The following is an 18,259-nucleotide window of genomic DNA, read 5'->3' as shown; positions in this document are numbered from 1 at the left end:
TCTGACAGAATGTGGTCCACTGGAGAAGGGAATGGCAAACCACTTCAGTATTCTTGCCTTGAGAACCCCATGAACAGTATGAAAAGGCAAAATGATAGGATACTGAAAGAGGAACTCCCCAGGTCAGTAGGTGCCCAATATGCTACTGAAGATCAGTGGAGAAATAACTCCAGAAGAAATGAAGGGATGGAGCCAAAGCAAAAACAATACCCAGTTGTGGATGTGACTGGTGATAGAAGCAAGGTCCAATGCTGTAAAGAGCAATATTGCATAGGAACCTGGAATGTCAGGTCCATGAATCAAGGCAAATTGGAAGTAGCCAAACAGGAGATGGCAAGAGTGAACGTTGACATTCTAGTAATCAGCGAACTAAAATGGACTGGAATGGGTGAATTTAACTCAGATGACCATTATATCTACTACTGTGGGAAGGAATCCCTTAGAAGAAATGGAGTAGCCATCATGGTCAACAAAAGAGTCCGAAATGCAGTACTCGGATGCAGTCTCAAAAACGACAGAATGATCTCTGTTTGTTTCCAAGGCAAACCATTCAATATCACAGTAATCCAAGTCTATGCCCTAACCAGTAACACTGAAGAAGCTGAAGTTGAACGGTTCTATGAAGACCTACAAGACCTTTTAGAACTAACACCCAGAAAAGATGTCCTTTTCATTATAGGGGACTGGAATGCAAAAGTAGGAAGTCAAGAAACACCTGGAGTAACAGGCAAATTTGGCCTTGAAATACGGAATGAAGCAGGGCAAAGTCTAATAGAGTTTTGCCAAGAAAATGCACTGGTCATAACAAACACCCTCTTCCAACAGCACAAGAGAAGACTCTACACATGGACATAACCAGATGGTCAATACCGAAATCAGATTGATTATATTCTTTGCAGCCAAAGATGGAGAAGCTCTATGCAGTCAACAAAAACAAGACCAGGAGCTGACTGTGGCTCAGACCATGAACTCCTTATTGCCAAATTCAGACTTAAATTGAAGAAAGTAGGGAAAACCACTAGACCATTCAGGTATGACCTAAATCAAATCCCTTATGATTATACAGTGGAAGTGAGAAATAGATTTAAGGGCCTAGATCTGATAGATAGAGTGCCTGATGAACTATGGACGGAGGTTCGTGACATTGTACAGGAGACAGGGATCAAGACTATCCCCATGGAAAAGAAATGCAAAAAAGCAAAATGGCTGTCTGGGGAGGCCTTACAAATAGCTGTGAAAAGAAGAGAAGCGAAAAGCAAAGGAGAAAAGGAAAGATATAAGCATCTGAATGCAGTGTTCCAAAGAATAGCAAGGAGAGATAAGAAAGCCTTCTTCAGCAATCAATACAAAGAAATAGAGGAAAACAACAGAATGGGAAAGACTAGAGATCTCTTCAAGAAAATTAGAGATACCAAGGGAACATTTCATGCAAAGATGGCCTCTATAAAGGACAGAAATGGTATGGACCTAACAGAAGCAGAAGATATTAAGAAGAGGTGGCAAGAAGACACAGAAGAACTGTACAAAAAATATCTTCATGACCGAGATAATCATGATGGGTGTGATCACTCACCTAGAGTGAGACATCCTGGAATGTGAAGTCAAGTGGGCCTTAGAAAGCATTACTATGAACAAAACTAGTGGAGGTGATGGAATTCCAGTTGAGCTATTTCAAATCCTAAAAGATGATGCTGTGAAAGTGCTGCACTCAACATGCCAGCAAATTTGGAAAACTCAGCAGTGGCCACAGGACTGGAAAAGGTCAGTTTTCATTCCAATCCCAAAGAAAGGCAATGCCAAAGAATGCTCAAACTACTGCACAATTGCACTCATCTCACATGCTAGTAAAGTAATGCTCAAAATTCTCCAAGCCAGGCTTCAGCAATATGTGAACTGTGAACTTGCAGATGTTCAAGCTGGTTTTAGAAAAGGCAGAAGAACCAGAGATCAAATTGCCAACATCCACTGGATCGTGGAAAAAGCAAGAGAGTTCCAGAAAAACATCTATTTCTGCTTTATTGACTATGCCAAAGCCTTTGACTGTGTGGTTCACAATAAACTGTGGAAAATTCTGAAAGAGATGGGAATACCAGACCACCTGACCTGCCTCTTGAGAAACCTATATGCAGGTCAGGAAGCAACAGTTAGAACTGGACATGGAACAACAGACTGGTTCCAAATAGGAAAAGGAGTACGTCAAGGCTGTATATTGTCAGCCTGCTTATTTAACTTCTGTGCAGAGTACGTCATGAGAAATGCTGGCCTGGAAGAAGCAGAAGCTGGAATCAAGATTGCTGGGAGAAATATCAATAACCTCAGATATGCAGATGATACCACCCTTATGGCAGAAAATGAAGAGGAACTCAAAAGCCTCTTGATGAGAGTGAAAGTGGAGAGTGAAAAAGTTGGCTTAAAGCTCAACATTCAGAAAACGAAGATCATGGCATCCAGTCCCATCACTTCATGGGTAATAGATGGGGAAACAGTGGAAACAGTGTCAGACTTTATTTTTTTGAGCTCCAAAATCACTGCAGATGATGATTGCAGCTATGAAATTAAAAGACGCTTACTCCTTGGAAGGAAAGTTATGACCAACCTAGATAGCATATTGAAAAGCAGAGACAATACTTTGCCAACAAAGGTCGTCTAGTCAAGGCTATGGTTTTTCCAGTGATCATGTATGGATGTGAGAGTTGGACTGTGAAGAAAGCTGAGCGCCAAAGAATTGATGCTTTTGAACTGTGGTGTTGGCCATTCTAAAGATCAGTCCTGGGTGTTCTTTGGAAGGACTGATGCTAAATCTGAAACTCCAATACTTTGGCCACCTCATGCGAAGAGTTGCCTCATTGGAAAAGACTCTGATGCTGGGAGGGATTGGGGGCAGGAGGAGAAGGGGACGACAGAGGATGAGATGGCTGGATGGCATCACCGACTCAATGGACGTAAGTTTGGGTGAACTCCTGGAGCTGGTGATGGACAGGGAGGCCTGGCGTGCTGCAATTCATGGGGTCGCAGATTCGGACACGATTGAGCAACTGAACTGAACTGAACTGAACTGAGGCGGTTGATAAAGGGTGGCCTTGTTTCTATTATGATGGAGGTAGCTTTCCCTGGAGGCCTATGAAGTGCCAGTCCCCAGCCCTCCCTCCACGCCCCTTTCAATCAGCTGCTCTGCCCTGACTTACTTGTGCTGCTTTAATCACCGGGGAAACACTGAAGGGACCCAGATATTACTGAGAGGCCCTTGACTTATAATTATTACCCCTCACAGGCATAATCACTCCTACACTACCCTTGTCCTGGTCCTGGATATTGGAATGCAGCTCTCCATCATCAAGAGCTGTGAACTTCAGCCTCAAATTAAATGCAAACAGACGCAAAGCTCTCATCTGTGTTTTAGTCCAAGTCTCCAAGTCATCCTGAAGATCAGAAGCGTGGTGGGGTGGGGGGTGGGGAGACATCTCGGCAGCCTCGCTAATGAGCAGGCTTACTTTCCTTGTTCTCCTCCCACCATAAGGAGGGAAGAATTGTTTTTTTTCTATTTGGCAAGCCAGTATCAATATTTCCAGAGTCATATGAGGATGAAAACAACCCGTCTTTATTAGTTGTCTGGTGGCTTCAGGGAGTCATGCAGTGAAGATCGTGGGGGATGTGGCTCCCCTCCCCCTGATCTCACTCCCACCCTTCAGAGCAGCCCAGGGAGTCAAGCTGGACTTGAGAGCCACAGCTGAAATTGCCCCGTGGAGACAAACCTCCTGGTGCAATCCTCTGTATACGTAGAGGAAGGGATGTGCTCAAGTTCATAGAACGAAGCTGGAGCTAGAGCTAGGCTTTCTGGCTCTTTGTTCCATGCTTTTTCCACTAACTGGGGATTTTTTTAAACTTTAACCCCACCCCCACCCCCAGAATCTTTTAGAAACTGAAATCATATGGAAACCCCAAAGGTAAAATAGATAACAAGGAACTCTGTTTTTGTTGAAGAGTGGGCAGTGGGGTGGGGTGGGGTGGGGGTGGGGGGAGTGGAAGCCCAGTTTAGCAACCTCCCACACCCAGGTTGACTCTTAAAACTCCTTTTAAGGAACCCTAGGGTTCTATGGCGCCTTGCTTGAAAACTTCTGCAGTAAACTTCTGTTGTCTTGATTTTTGACATTTGCATTTGGGGGAAGGCAGTTTGGAGCTTTGGATTCTAGTTCTTTGAAACTGAAACAGAGATTTGAGATGCTGCTTGGCCCCTTCTGGTATGGGCATTAACTAAAACTGGACAAGGGCACCTGCCCTCCTGCTGCACAAGAAAAGGTCAAGGATAGACCTAGCTTCCCAGTGAGTTGAAATCTACTTTTGGAAAGTGTCTTTTTTCTAGCTGAAAAAGACCCTGATGCTGGGAAAGATTGAGGGCAGGAGAAGGAGGTGACAGAGGATGAGATGGTTGGATGGCACCACCGACTCAATGGACATGAGTTTGAGCAAACTCTGGGAGATAGTGAAGGGCAGGGAAGCCTGGCGTGCTGCAGTCCATGGGGTTGCAAAGAGCTGGACACAACTTAGCGACTGAACAATAACGTGATCAGTGTTTCATCTTGGTGAGTGGTGGAAGCCAGTCTGTGAGAGACCACCACCCCTCCGTTCTGAGCTCCATAAGGGGAGGATCCAGGGGTCTCACCTTGGGCTGTTGGGGGCAGTTGTGTGTCTGTTGTGAAGACAACTGGCCTAGGCCAGGTCTCTTCACCTCTAAAATAGGGACAAGAACCTGACACAGGGCTGTTGTGAGATTGAATCAAATCATTTAGAAAAAAAAGTCATAATGATGGAATTCTTACTATGTGCTGGGAACTATGTTAGGGCTGACAATCCTGTTATTCTATTACTCTGCCCATTTTACAGCTGATGCTATTGAGACAAGGAGGTTACTAACATGCTCAATGTCACAGAGCTTACATGAAATTCCAATACACAAAGAAGGTGTCAGTGGGCCTTGAAGAAGAGGCTGAGGCTCTGGCTTCCTCTCTCACCACTTTCTGCTACATAGTCCTCCCATATAGTCAAACACCATGGATGCAGGCCAACCCTCTCATTTGATGAAAAGAGAAACTGAGGGCCAGTGTGGGAAGATTGATCAAAGTCATTCAGCTAGCCAGTGGCAGAGCTGGTCTCTACATTCAGCTCAGGGCCCTGTCCTTGGCTAGATTGGGCAACACAGACTATCATTCTGGCTCTTTGCAATCTTGTTGGTTCTTTCTGTGGAGAACATTCCTGAGTCTGCCCTTGGTGGGGCTGGGCTGGGCTGGGCTAATCTGGGCTGGGCTCTCGGACAGGAATGTTGGGTAGAACCCTCCTTGAGGGGAGAAATGGACCCGAGGCAGCCCCTAGTTCAGACTTCTTTTCTTTTCTCTTTAAACTTCCCCAAGTTACAAACCACACAATTAAGGGCTCACTAATAAACCATCCATCTTGTTCCACGAAGAGAGAACTGCAGGGCTCCTGCCGGCTTCTTCCTCCTCTGGGAGGGGATCAATGCCTTATCTCAGCCGGGCCTGTGTGGGGAGGAAGGAGGGAAATGAAAGCACTTAATTAAGACGCAGAGGAGCGGAAAGGGAACACTGCGTCCTCCCTGGCTCCCAGCTCTCCCTTTGCCTTCCCTGTCTTCCCTCCCAGGGCAGCGGGCAGAGTCCACCGAGACCTGGTCTGCTCAGGGGACAGAGGAGGACGTGTTGAAGCTGAGCAAGACCCTAGAGGGGGCCCTGCAGGCTGGGCCTGAGCTGGAGCTTTGTTTGTTGCCCGCCCCTCCCCCAACCCCCTGCCCCCAGCAGCATGGCCTTGGCCATGGGCAGTGGGGAGTGTGGTGAGTGGCCAGGACTCTGCCGGAAAAACCTCCTCCCCGGGCCTGAATTTCTATCATTAAGGTGTATCCGTTGAGGTCAGGAGAACACTCCTGGCTCTCTACCCCCATCACCAGCGCTCTCAGAGGGAGCTCTGCTTACAGGCTTCAGGAGGTAGAGCTGGACCTCACTATCCACACTGTCCCTTCTCTTGGGCCCCGGAAAGTGCCTAGAAAACAGCCCTAGGAAACAATTGGGAAGGTGAGTGCCTACACATGAAAGCATCCGTGCACTTAGAAGACCCATTTGCCAGAATTCTCTGGGCCATTCAGAAGTTTCCCCCTGAGGTTCTTCTCTGCTGTCTCATGAGCTTCTCATGTCCTTTATGAACTTGGCTATTGACACTTGGATGTGTCTTGTTCCCTGTGCTCCTGGAACCTTCTGTCCCGATTAATGTCAAACCATCCACTTTCATGCTGTCTGTGCCCTCCTGACCTGGATGGGACCCTTGCCTCTGGCTTTTCCCAGTACGTCTCCTGTCACACTTCCACTTCCAGTCTTTCACAATCAGTTCCGGGACAGGAGGGGGCACCTTCGAGGTTGTGTGACCCTACCCACAGTGGGAGGACAAATGAGGCAAAGGCCATTCTCAGAGGATCCTGGGCCTGGATGGAGGAGCAGTTGCTGCAGACTGAATAGCTGTGTCCACAGCTCTCCACCCGCCCCACCTCATTCATATGTTGAAACCTAACGCCCAAGGTACACTGTTTGGAGCTGGGGCCTTTGGGAGGTGAATAGGTCATGAGGATGGAGCCCTGGTGAGTTGCATTCTGCTGCTGCTAAGGCCCTTCAGTCGTGTCTGACTCTGTGCGACCCCATAGACGGCAACCCACCAGGCTCCTCCGACCCTGGGATTCTCCAGGCAAGAATACTGGAGTAGGCTGCCATTTCCTTCTCCAATGCATGCATGCATGCTAAGTTGCTTCAGTCATATCTGACTCTGTGCGACCCTATGGACAGCAGCCCACCAGGCTCCTCTGTCCACAGGATTGTCTAGGCAAGAATACTGGAGTGGGTTGCCATTTCCTTCTCCAGGTGAGTTGCATTAGTGCCCTTGTAAAAGACACCCCGGAGAGATTCCTTGCCTCTTTGGTGATGTGAGGACACAGTGAGAAGATAGTCATCGATGGACCAGGAAGTGGGTGGTCACCAGATACTGAACCTGCTGGCACATTCATCTTGGACTTGCCAGCGCCCAGGACTGTGAGAAATAAACGTCTGTTTTTATAAGCCACCGATCTACTATCCTGTATTACAGCAGCCTGTAATAACAGGCTGGATCACAGCAGAATGGATTAAGACACCCATCCTGTTCTGCTTTGCTCTGGGAGGCCTGCGGAGGTCTGGTGTTTCTGGTGCTAACAGGGGTTCAGGGATGGAAATTGAGGGAACTGACAGCGGCTGCTTGGGGAAAAGTTGACTCTACCTGCAGGGGGCGCTGTTTCCTCACCACCCGGTGATGGGCGGGCTCAGTGCTCTGTTCAGTGCGACCCAGGCTGGTGCCTCACTGAAAGCGAACTTTCTGGAGATGACTGGATAATTCAGTGACTGTTCCTGAGGTAATAAAAGAGTAGAGAACTGATCCCACCTAGGGCATGAGCCATGTTGAGTTTTTAAGTTCATTTGAGTGTGCAGGATGAGACAGAGGATGAGATGGTTGGATGGCATCACCGACTCAATGGACATGAGTTTGGGTAAACTCCGGGAGTTGGCGACGGACAGGGAGCCTGGCGTGCTGCAGTCCATGGGGTCGCAGAGTTGGACATGACTGAGCGACAGAATTGAACTGGACTGAGTGTGCAGGGACCTAGCACCCCCTGCTGGTCACCCACAGGTAGAGCCACAGGATGGGTCTGGCTCTAACCACCGGCCTCTCCTCACCAGAGTAGTATCTACTCTGATGACTATCTTACCTCCCCTCCTCTTACCCCCAGGGACTGGGTTTCTCTTTTTTTTTTTTTTTTCAGGTTACTCGCATCTGACATGGCCTGGCCACTTCCTCAGAAGCTCGTAGCGGCTTTGCTGCTCCTGTGTCTGCTCTAGGTCAGGTATAGTATAATCTTGTGCTGGACTGCTCCTGTGCCTTTCCTACAAACTTCCGGCTCAACTTTTACCCCAGCCACTGCACCTTGTGTGGGTGTACCCCGTATCTTTCACTCACTGCCAGGGCCCTGAAGTTCCCGTGGGGACACAGCACCCAACATACGCGCAAACCCGTGAGCGGTACCTTGGACTGGTTTGCAAGAGTTGATCGTTACATAACCAGAAATTTCTAGCCAGCTGTTTAGCCATTGGCAGCTTGAAATCAGCCTTGGTGGGAGGATATATGCCATGGGAATTGCCGAATGCTGCAAATCAGGGCATCTCCCCGACCCCCACCCTATCCAGAGCCGATTTACCGCATACTACCAGAAGGGGTTCATAGCCACTCATGGTGCAACCCTTGGCCAGTGAGGCTTGAGGGCTGGTGGTTACATACTCTCTCCATCCATCTGCAGATGGATAACTCTTTGAAGTGTATCTTAGAAGGTCCCAGCAGGGTAGAGTCCCAGTTGCCCACAGCAGTGGCTAGTCTGAAAAAGCACCCTTATCTTGGATTTTCATCCTCCTCTCCAGCCCTCACCCCTATTCCCTGGGATACTTCTCAAAATAAACTACTTGCATGTAAATCCTTAGGTCAGACTTTACTTTTGTCGGGGAGGGAGTAGGGTTTGGGGGTGGGAGATGTGGAAGTTAAGACTGTTCCTTTAAGTACAGACTCCGTTTGCTTCCCCTGCCCGGAGTGTATCATTTCTGCACTTTTTTCCCTGTGGTTTCTATTCCCATGTCTAGCTGTGATTGTACAGAGTCTTCCCAGAGCAACGACTCCTGATTTGCCTTGGAACATCTTCTGCAGCAGTGGAAATGATTTTTAAAATATTCAGTTGATTTAGGCAGCAAAAAGAACATTGTCTGGCCTGAGAGCTGTCTGCAAGTCTCTCGCCTGTTTCTCTAACTCTCCTCTGTGAGTGATTTCAGTTTTCATTTGCAAAATAACCACCACCTGTGTCTTCTCCTCATGATTAGACTTCTCCATCATATTCCACCATCACAGCTGTCCAGGAACCTTAAAGCTGGGGGTTTCAGCCTCAAATCATTTTCCCAGTTCTTCCCCAAATGGGTTTTATATGTCTTAATTTTGTTTCCAGGCTTCCCAGGTGGCGCAGTTGGTAAAGAATCTGCCTGTCAATGCAGGCAACACAAGAGATAAGTTGTTCGATCCCTGAGTTAGGAAGATCCCCTGGAGGAGGAAATGGCAACTCATTCCAGTATTCTTGCTTGGAAAATCCCATGGACCGAGGAGCCTGTGGGCTACAGTCCATGGGATCACAAAAAATTGGTCACAACTGTACACACACATACAATTTTGTTTCTGGTTTCTAATCTAAATCATTTGCCCCAGTTTGCCTCAAAATCAGCCCACTGCTGATCATTGAATGGTCTGACCCCTGACTCAGGTTTCTGTTGTTTCAGCAGAATTGTGTGGGTTGTATTTAGCTGAGCAGGTTGGGTCAGGGTTGGAGAGATTGCTTGTGAACTGGGTCGTGAACAGAAGCTATGGCAATCCTCATGCTTGTCTCCTTGAGATAGTCACATCCCAAGAAAACCAGGTCATGTCAGGATGAAGGAGGACTGGGCATTCTGTCCCTCCCTGTCCATATACTAAAGAATGTCAACCCTAGAACTACAGAAGCATTTGCCCAAGACAGTTCCATTTGGTCTACACAGCTATGTGAGATGGGGGCCCCTCGTCATCAGTCCTCAGTTGGGGGTAGGGTGGTAGGAAGAATGAAGAGAGAGAAGAGGTCATGATCATCGGGACCCTGGGGAAGGCACAGGGAAGAGGAATGGTCATGGTCAACAGAACAGTCCTCCATAGCAGGGCCGGGCTGACTCTGAAAAGATCCCACTGGGCTCCCCAGGGGGTTGGTACTGTCAGATACCTCCCAGATACTCCACAGTAGGGAGAGGTCCTCACAGCTCTGGCTTGTGGCCTGGATGTGGCTCTGCGTTTGCAAGTCTCTCATATTCCATCCTGTGAACTCAGGAGAGGATAACAGTATGTGGGGTGGCTCCCTTCCCTTCATCTCAGGGATCTTCAGCCATTGGCAGACTGGTGCACTTTTGCAGAGCCCATTGGGAGACTCTGGAAAGGAGAACCCCATTCCAAGGTTCTGAGACACAGTTTCCTGTTGCTTCTTTTTGTACAGAACCAACATGGCAGGCTCTTCTCTCTCTCTTTGTCCTCTGCCTTTTGAGTCTTTAGAACTTGGGCCCTGAGATAGAGATCAACTGTGTGCTCCAAATAGCCATGTATTCCTGTGTGTTTCCCAGGCTCCCTTGCAGTTAAGTTGGTGCCATGTGACTGGTTCTAGCCAATGAGATGAGGGCAGAATTGATATACGTTACCTCCAGGATGGTACTTGAAGACACCCCCATGTAACCATCCCGCATTAACTGTGGCAACAATGGGGGGCCCAACCTGAGGTTGACAGCACTGCCTGGCACAGGAGCCTGGGCCCCTGACTTGCCACTGCAGGAGAAGCACTTAGGACATCTACTTGACCCACTGAGGCAGGCAGAATTTTGGCCCCATGCCCTTTGCCCCATGGTATGCCCATGGATATATTACATCACATGGCAAAAGAGACTTCACAGGCACAATTAAGATTACCAATCAGATGACCTTAAATAGAAAGATGGTCCTGGATTATTTAGGCAAACCCAATGTCATCATCGAAAAAGCAAGAGAGTTCCAGAAAAACATCTATTTCTGCTTTATTGACTATGCCAAAGCCTTTGACTGTGTGGATCACAATAAACTGTGGAAAATTCTGAAAGAGATGGGAATACCAGACCACCTGACCTGCCTCTTAAGAAACCTATACGCAGGTCAGGAATCAACAGTTAGAACTGGACATGGAACAACAGACTGGTTCCAAATAGGAAAAGGAATATGTCAAGGCTGTATATTGTCACCCTGTTTATTTAACTTCTATGCAGAGTACATCATGAGAAACGCTGGGCTGGAAGAAGCAGAAGCTGGAATCAAGATTGCTGGGAGAAATATCAATAACCTCACATATGCAGATGACACCACCCTTATGGCAGAAAGTGAAGAGGAGCTAAAAAGCCTCTTGTGAAAGAGGAGAGTGAAAAAGTTGGCTTAAAGTTCAACATTCAGAAAACGAAGATCATGGCATCTGGTCCCATCACTTCATGGGAAGTAGATGGGGAAACAGTGGAAGCAGTGTCAGACTTTATTTTTTGGGGCTCCAAAATCACTGCAGATGGTGATTGCAGCCATGAAATTAAAAGATGCTTACTCCTTGGAAGGAAAGTTATGACCAACCTAGAGAGCATATTCAAAAGCAGAGACATTACTTTGCCAATAAAGTCAAGGCTATGGTTTTTCCAGTGATCATGTATGGATGTGAGAGTTGGACTGTGAAGAAAGCTGAGCGCCGAAGAATTGATGCTTTTGAACTGTGGTGTTGGAGAAGACTCTTGAGAGTCCCTTGGACTGCAAGGAGATCCAACCAGTCCATTCTAAAGGAGATCAGTCCTGAGTGTTCTTTGGAAGGACTGATGCTAAAGCTGAAACTCCAGTACTTTGGCCACCTCATGCGAAGAGTTGACTCATTGGAAAAGATCCTGATGCTGGGATGGATTGGGGGCAGGAGGAGAAGGGGAACGACAGAGGATGAGATGGCTGGATGGCATCACTGACTCAATGGACATGAGTTTGAGTCAACTCTAGGAGTTGGTGATGGACATGGAGGCCTGGTGTGCTGCAATTCATGGGGTCGCAAAGAGTTGGACATGACTGAGCGACTGAACTGAACTGAACTGAATGTCATCATGTGGGCTTTTAACAGCAGAAGAGGAAGGTAGAGAGATCTGTCGTGTAAGAAGAACTTGATGTGCCATTGCTGGCTTTGAAGATGAAAGATATCATGACCCAGGGTACGTGGGCAGCTTCTAAACACTGACAATGACTCCAGACCAACAGCTAAGCAAGGAAATGGGGACCTCAATCCTATAAACTGCCAACAACCTCAGTAAGCCTGGAAGTAACTCTCCCTAGAATCCTCTGATAAGAGCCTTGCTGGCCAACACCGCGATTTTGGCCTTGTGTTACCTCAAATAGCAGATCTAGCCAAATGCCAGCTTGGACAAGTCACCTGTTATGAGATAATTAATGATGTTTTTAATAGGTGGCTAATTTTCTAGCAATTTGCTATGGTATTAATAGAAAACTAATATATCTGCATAGGGCTTTGTATGCCTAAGAAAAAATCCTGCAAGCCATTGATTGCAGAGCCTGCTGGTTGTAGCAGCTAATGATGCTTACTCTAACTAATGCAAGGCCCATTAGCTTCTGGTGCGTGGGGCTGTCCACACTGGCTGGGAGGCAGCGTGGATAAGAGACTGGGTTCTAGGGCATCTGAGTACCTGCTTAGATCTCCTGGGGAGCCAGTCTCAACAGACAGGAGCTCAGCCAGGAGCAAGCACAGGCTTCATGAGCCCTTGGGAGCAGAAATGGGGTCTATGAGGAGAAGCCTAGAGAGGAGAAAGGCAGGTCTTCAAACACTGCAAAATATTGGCAGAATGAAAGCTGGAACCCAGGCTCCTAACACAAAGGTCTGGACTCTGCCCAAGCTGGCGCCAGTGAGATTTTTGCATGGGAGTGTGCATGTGTGAGCTCCAAGAGCACGTGCACGGGCTCCCTGTGTGCCTGGCGTGCCAGATTCTTCTCCTGCAGCTCCCGGATCTCCAGGGTTAATGCTCCGTTCAGAAGGCTGAGAAGTGCTGCCTCTCCACTTTGGTAATTGAAATCAATTTCTCAGCCTTATCTTTAGGAAACCTATATAGTCTAGACTGTAATCTGAAAGCCTGGGCTCGGGCAACTTTTAAATGAAAACCCTTCTGTGAGGGGGGAGAGAGAGGAAAGAACAAGTGCCTCACCTCTCTCTGCAATTTCTCAAGGAGCATACGAGTGTGGAGGCGATGTCTTTCTCTTTTTTCTGGGTATTTGGCTTCTGAGTATGTGAAAATGTGCTTGAAGATGTGTGAGCGTATATATGTGTGAGGATGTGTGAGAGTGTGATGGTGTGGAGTGTGTTAGTATGTGTGGGTTAGTATGCGGGAAGATGTGTGTGCGTGTGTGTGTGTGACTGGACACAAGGGTGATCGCCTTCCTTTTGTGTTTATTTTTGCCTCTGGGCTTGCTAGTGCATGCGTGTCAGAGATGGGTGAGTGTGTTCACAAGCATAAGTGTGAGTGTACTGGTGCCCGGGGTAAACTCACGGGCTTGTAAATGTGTGTGGGGTCAGAGGATGCAATATTTATGCATCTCCTTTCAGAAGGCATTTCCCTGTGGTCTTCCCCTCTGGACTCTCCTGGGCCCAGGGACAGTGTATTTCAACGCCCAGGTGACATTAGCATCCAGCATGTGTATGCTCAGCTGTGTCTGACTCTTTTGCAACCCTTGGACTGTGGCCTGCCAGGCTCCTCTGTCCATGGGATTTCTCAGGAATCTTGGCGTGGGGTTGCCATTTTCTTTTCCAGGGGATCTTTCTGACCTAGGGATTGAACTCACATCTCTTGAGTTTCCTGCATTGGCAGGCAGATTCTTTACCACTTGGAGCACCTGGGAAGCTTACTGAACTGCTACTTACCCCTCCAAATCTTCATCATAACCCTCCAGCTTTTCTCTGCACACCCCAGGGGAAAGGAAAGGCCCTCAGTTTGTCTACTCTGGAGATGTGTCTCCAGCATCCCTCCTCGTCCCCAAGCCTATCTGCTGCTGCTGCTGCCAAGTCGCTTCAGTTGTGTCCGACTCTGTGCGACCCCATAGACGGCAGCCCATCAGGCTCCCCCGTCCCTGGGATTCTCAAGGCAAGAACACTGGAGTGAGTTGCCATTTCCTTCTCCAATGCATGAAAGTGAAGAGTGAAAGTGAGGTCACTCAGTCATGTCCAACTCCTAGTGACCCCATGGACTGCAGCCCACCAGGCTCCTCCGTCCATGGGATTTTCTAGGCAAGAGTACTGGAGTGGGGTGCCATTGCCTTCTCTGCCAAGCCTATCTAGGCTCCCTCAAGATAGGTCTTCTCTGAGGGTTGATACGTTTGTGGGCAAGGGGCCTGCTTGGCTGGAGCTCACAGCCTCCAGGTGAGGCCTCCAGGTGAGGCCTCCAGGTATCAACTAGGCAGGTAGAGCTCCCTATTCAAAGCTGTGCTTCTAGACACAAAGGCCCTTTCAGGTGAGGGCGAGTTCCTCCCTGCTTCTCTCCTGAACCAAGGTCCCCCACCCTTCCTGAATCCCCATGGATTTCTCATTTGAAGTCAATCAGGCTTGAAATCCCTGCCAGTGCCTGCAGGGTAATTATGGGGCTGGTAATCAATGCCAGACTCTCAGCTGCCCAGGGTGGGGGTGGCAGAGGCCCAGCTTTCCCTGGGCTCCAGGAAAGACTGGAAGTGGTAGCAAAAGCTGGGATCAGGGGGACCTGGATTAGAAATAGCCTCCAACTCAGACAGGGGAGAAGTTGGGAGGGAGAGGGTTGGTGCTCGAGCAACTGCCTCCCAGAAATGCACAGGGACAGAGTTGGCTGCGGCATCAGAAGGGACAGGCGTTTTTTAAGCTTGAGGACATAGGAAAGGCTTTGAGGGACTGTGGGAAAGGGTCGGGATGGTGGTGAGGGCAGCACAGGAGTGGGCAAACTAATCTTGGTTCAGTGACAAATTAGGATTTGTCGCAGATTGGGATCTCCGCCTTTCTAACTTCAATTCAGTTGGGAACTACTGCATTCCCAATTAAGATATCTGGGCCCTGATTCAGTGCTAAATACAGGCTTTCGTGGTTGACAATGGTGATGTTGATGGTGGTGGTGATGGATATAGTCCGAAGAGTGGTGACGATGAGGGGGTGACTGGTGGTGTTAGGGTTATGCTGTCATGGGCGGTGATAGGAGGAAAGGGAGGTGGTGATGGCCATGGTGGAGTGAGAGGTGATGGCATTGATGGTGTGTGTGGGGGGTTGTGATGAGAGTGGCAATTTTATTGGTGGTGACGGTTAAGGTGGTGGTGGTAAGGGTGGTGCTGTGAGAGGTGAGATGGTAATTATGATTGATAGTGGTGATGGATAGTGTAACAAAGGATGGTAGTGACTTTTGAGAAAGTAATTAGAAGTCTGGGTGTGGGCAATACTCATAAGAATGGTGCTGAGGGGATAAAGGAGGGGGAATTGAAAGATATGCAGCCTGAGGGTGATGGTCAAGAGGGAGCCAATTTGAACCAAGTGAGCTGCCCGCAGTGGGAGCAGATGTGGTATGGTGCCACTGGCTAAAGTTAGGCGTGCTCAGTAGCTTCGGTCGTATCCAACTCTGTGCGACCCTATGGTCTATAGCCTGCCAGGCTCCTCTGTCCATGGGATTTCCCAGGAAAGAACACTGGAGTGGGCTGTCATTTCCTCCTCCAGGGGATCTTCCCAATCCAAGGATCGAACCTGTGTCTCCTGAGGCTCCTGCATTGCAGGCGGATTTTTTTTTTTTTTTAATCACTGAGCCACCAGGGAAGACCTGGTGCAGAGTTACTAAACGTGTGACCGTCTGCAAAGTTAGGCAGAGGGTCACACGTCTAGTAGCCAAGTGATACTGTAGGCTTGGGTCCCGAAAGAGACTGCTTAGCTGCCAAGAACCCAAGCACGGAGAGTGGTCAGTAATAGGCGGGTAAGCAGGAATTTCAAAGGCCAGTTGTGCAGGGTGCTGGAGGCCAGACTTCGGTACCATATCCAGGGGTCAAGAAGATATTCTAGTTGGGCTTTGGGAATTGGAGACCTACAGATTAGCACCATGGGACAGAGACCAATGATAAAGGATAGGGACCATGGCTGGGGTGTACAAACCCTGTGTTGGTTGGGTATGGGGCAGGGATTCTGTAGATCAGAATAGCATTGAACCCTGCCCTAAATAAGTCAGAGAGAATAGCAGCTCTGAACCTGGATGAACAGGACACGAGAGAGAGATGAGAGGAAACTCAAAGAGATGACTGGTAGCTTGGAAGGAGGACAGGCTTGATAACCAGACAGACCTGTGTGTGAGTCCTGATTCTCATCAGCTACATGACCCCAAGCAAGTGACTTATCCTGAGATTTGGTTGTCTTTCACACAGACTGGAAATTATACCTACTTTGAAAGGATGTTGAAAGGATTAAATAAGGTAATGTGTGTCAAAGTGCAAAACAGGTGCCCAGAAGAGATGACTTATCCTCAGTTCCCCCAAGGCAACCCTCCTTCCCAGGTGTGCTCAAACCTGCACAGGAGAGAAAAGGGGATCTGCTATAGGACCCAAAATGCAGACGGGGACACAGGAACCAAGGGGCAGGCTCTTAATCTTGTTTCTAGGAAGAGCTGGCAAGAAGAACTCCCAGTCAGCACCATTAACAGGAGCCCATTCTTGAGGCCATGGTCAAGATACCAGCCTGAGAATGGGGTGACATACTCCCATCTCACCAAACAAGTCCCTGCTGGTTTCAGGGACTTGCCACGCAGAGGACTTGGCATCCTCTATAGCTCCAACCCTGGTGCTCTGGGCTTTTCTAGCCCTTTGCAACCTTGGCTCCTCCAAAGAAATTTGGTGTCAAGATCAGATTAATGACCAAGGACCTGAGTGCCTCTTTTGCTTCCCAAATAGACCCAGGGCCCAGTGTCCTAGAGGAGGGTTTCTGCACAGTCCCATGTGAAAGCCCCAATCTATCAGGAAGGTAATGTTGCCCTTACCTGGTTTTCCTTTCATGACATTGTCCTGTGGTAAAGAGCTCAGGTTGTAGAAGCAAACAGACCAGGGTTCAAGTCCTAGACCTGTCTCTTTCTACTTGGGTGACCTTGGACCATGTCCTTAGTGTTGATAAAACTCAGTCGCCTTTCCTGTGTAATGGGGATGGTGTTACCAGTGTTATAGGCTGCTTTGTTGACTGTGTGGCAGATGCTCAATGGGTAGCCCCCCAGATCCCACCCTCTTGGAATTCATGCCCTTGCATAAACTCTTCCCTATGAGTGTGGGTGGGACCTGTGACTTGCTTCTAAGCAATAGAACCATCTTATGAAATATAATCACAGAAGTGACACCCTGTCACCTTTGCCATACTGTATTGGTTAGAAGCAGTGCTTACTTGAGTGAAACCAGCAAGAGAGAGAGTCTCAGAACCAAATGGGAGGGGTTTGAAGGAGGGGCAGGAAGGAAAGGCAAGATATAGAGTCAGTACATGGCTGCCAGGTGGCTGCCCCCACAGCTCTGTTGCTCCTCTCTCCCCCGGCATGGCCCAGACACAGATCTTTGATGTCCTCTCCAATTCTACTGCCTTCCTCCTGAGGCTCACCAGAGGCCATGTTACCCAGAAACAAGGCTTCTCTGTGACCCAGGACAAGCCTCAGTGCCCACGCTCAGAAACGGCACCTGCGCGGGGGGAGGCGGGGGGGCGGGCAGTGTCAGGCTTAGGGTGACTCTGTAAATCAGAGCATTTTGATGCATAAAATCTGGAAACACGAGTCTATGAATTGTAATCGAGCATGACGAAATCTCATCAACAGAAGTAAATATGAAATTCGAGATGACAGGGAGATGCACAGATGTGTTGCTGCGTTCCCGACCCCACGCACCCCCTGTTCTGGCTCACAGCTCCACTCCCAGATTTATTCTCTGCACACAAGTTAACCCTAAGTGTCTCTGATGGTGCACTGCAGCCTCCACATCCCTCCCTTCACCTTCCTGTCCCACGTCCTCCTGCCCCATGCCTTCTTGGCGGAAGTAATCTTACCTTAGCTGTTCATTTGGGCATAGACTGTTGGTTGGAATGAATCTGGAAAAGCCAACTCCTCCACCCACTGCAGACCCATAGGCTCTTATTTACTAAACAGGTCTGTGCTGAATGCCATTCCAGCCTTGCCGGAGCCAGACCACCTGAGTTTGAATGCCAGCTCTGCAATTTGCTAGCTCTATGACCTCGGGCAAGTCACGTCACCTCTCTGAGCCAAGTTCTTCCTCTGTAGAATGGGGATACTCATAGTACCGACCTTATGGGGTTGATGCTAGGATTAAAGGAATTAGCATGGATTGAATGTTCAGGACAGTGCCTAGCATATAGAAAACACTACATAAGTTATTATTACCTTTCTAATCCTTATTCCACATGAGTCATAGCCTTGAAGATGAAAGAGCTGAGCCTCAGCAAGTTTAACTGGTTTGCCTAAGGTCACACAGCTCATAAGTAGCTGATTTGAGATTCAAAGTCCGTAGGTTTAACAATTTGTCCCGACAGCTAAGCTATGTCTTTGGGGGTGCT

General features: G+C 48.5%; 2 long non-coding RNA genes across 2 annotated transcripts in view; one reads left to right on the top strand and one right to left on the bottom strand.

Moving 5' to 3' along the window:
- Positions 1-5,363: 5,363 nt before the first annotated feature.
- LOC123334169 lies at positions 5,364-16,983 on the bottom strand. Its single transcript, XR_006551995.2, has 2 exons — positions 16,698-16,983; positions 5,364-5,531 (listed from the first exon to the last, which is right to left on the bottom strand). It is a non-coding gene; the product is annotated as an uncharacterized LOC123334169 (long non-coding RNA).
- The window catches only part of LOC112585723, a 45,940-nt gene continuing 35,359 nt past the window's right edge, over positions 7,679-18,259 (top strand). The window contains exon 1 of the long non-coding RNA XR_006641234.1: positions 7,679-7,924. This is a non-coding gene — a long non-coding RNA (uncharacterized LOC112585723). The remainder of the gene's footprint in view (positions 7,925-18,259) is intronic.

Source organism: Bubalus bubalis, chromosome 6 (assembly GCF_019923935.1).
Source record: "Bubalus bubalis isolate 160015118507 breed Murrah chromosome 6, NDDB_SH_1, whole genome shotgun sequence".
Classification (NCBI taxonomy): Eukaryota; Metazoa; Chordata; class Mammalia; order Artiodactyla; family Bovidae; genus Bubalus; species Bubalus bubalis.
This window is presented reverse-complemented; position numbering and strand designations above follow the sequence as displayed.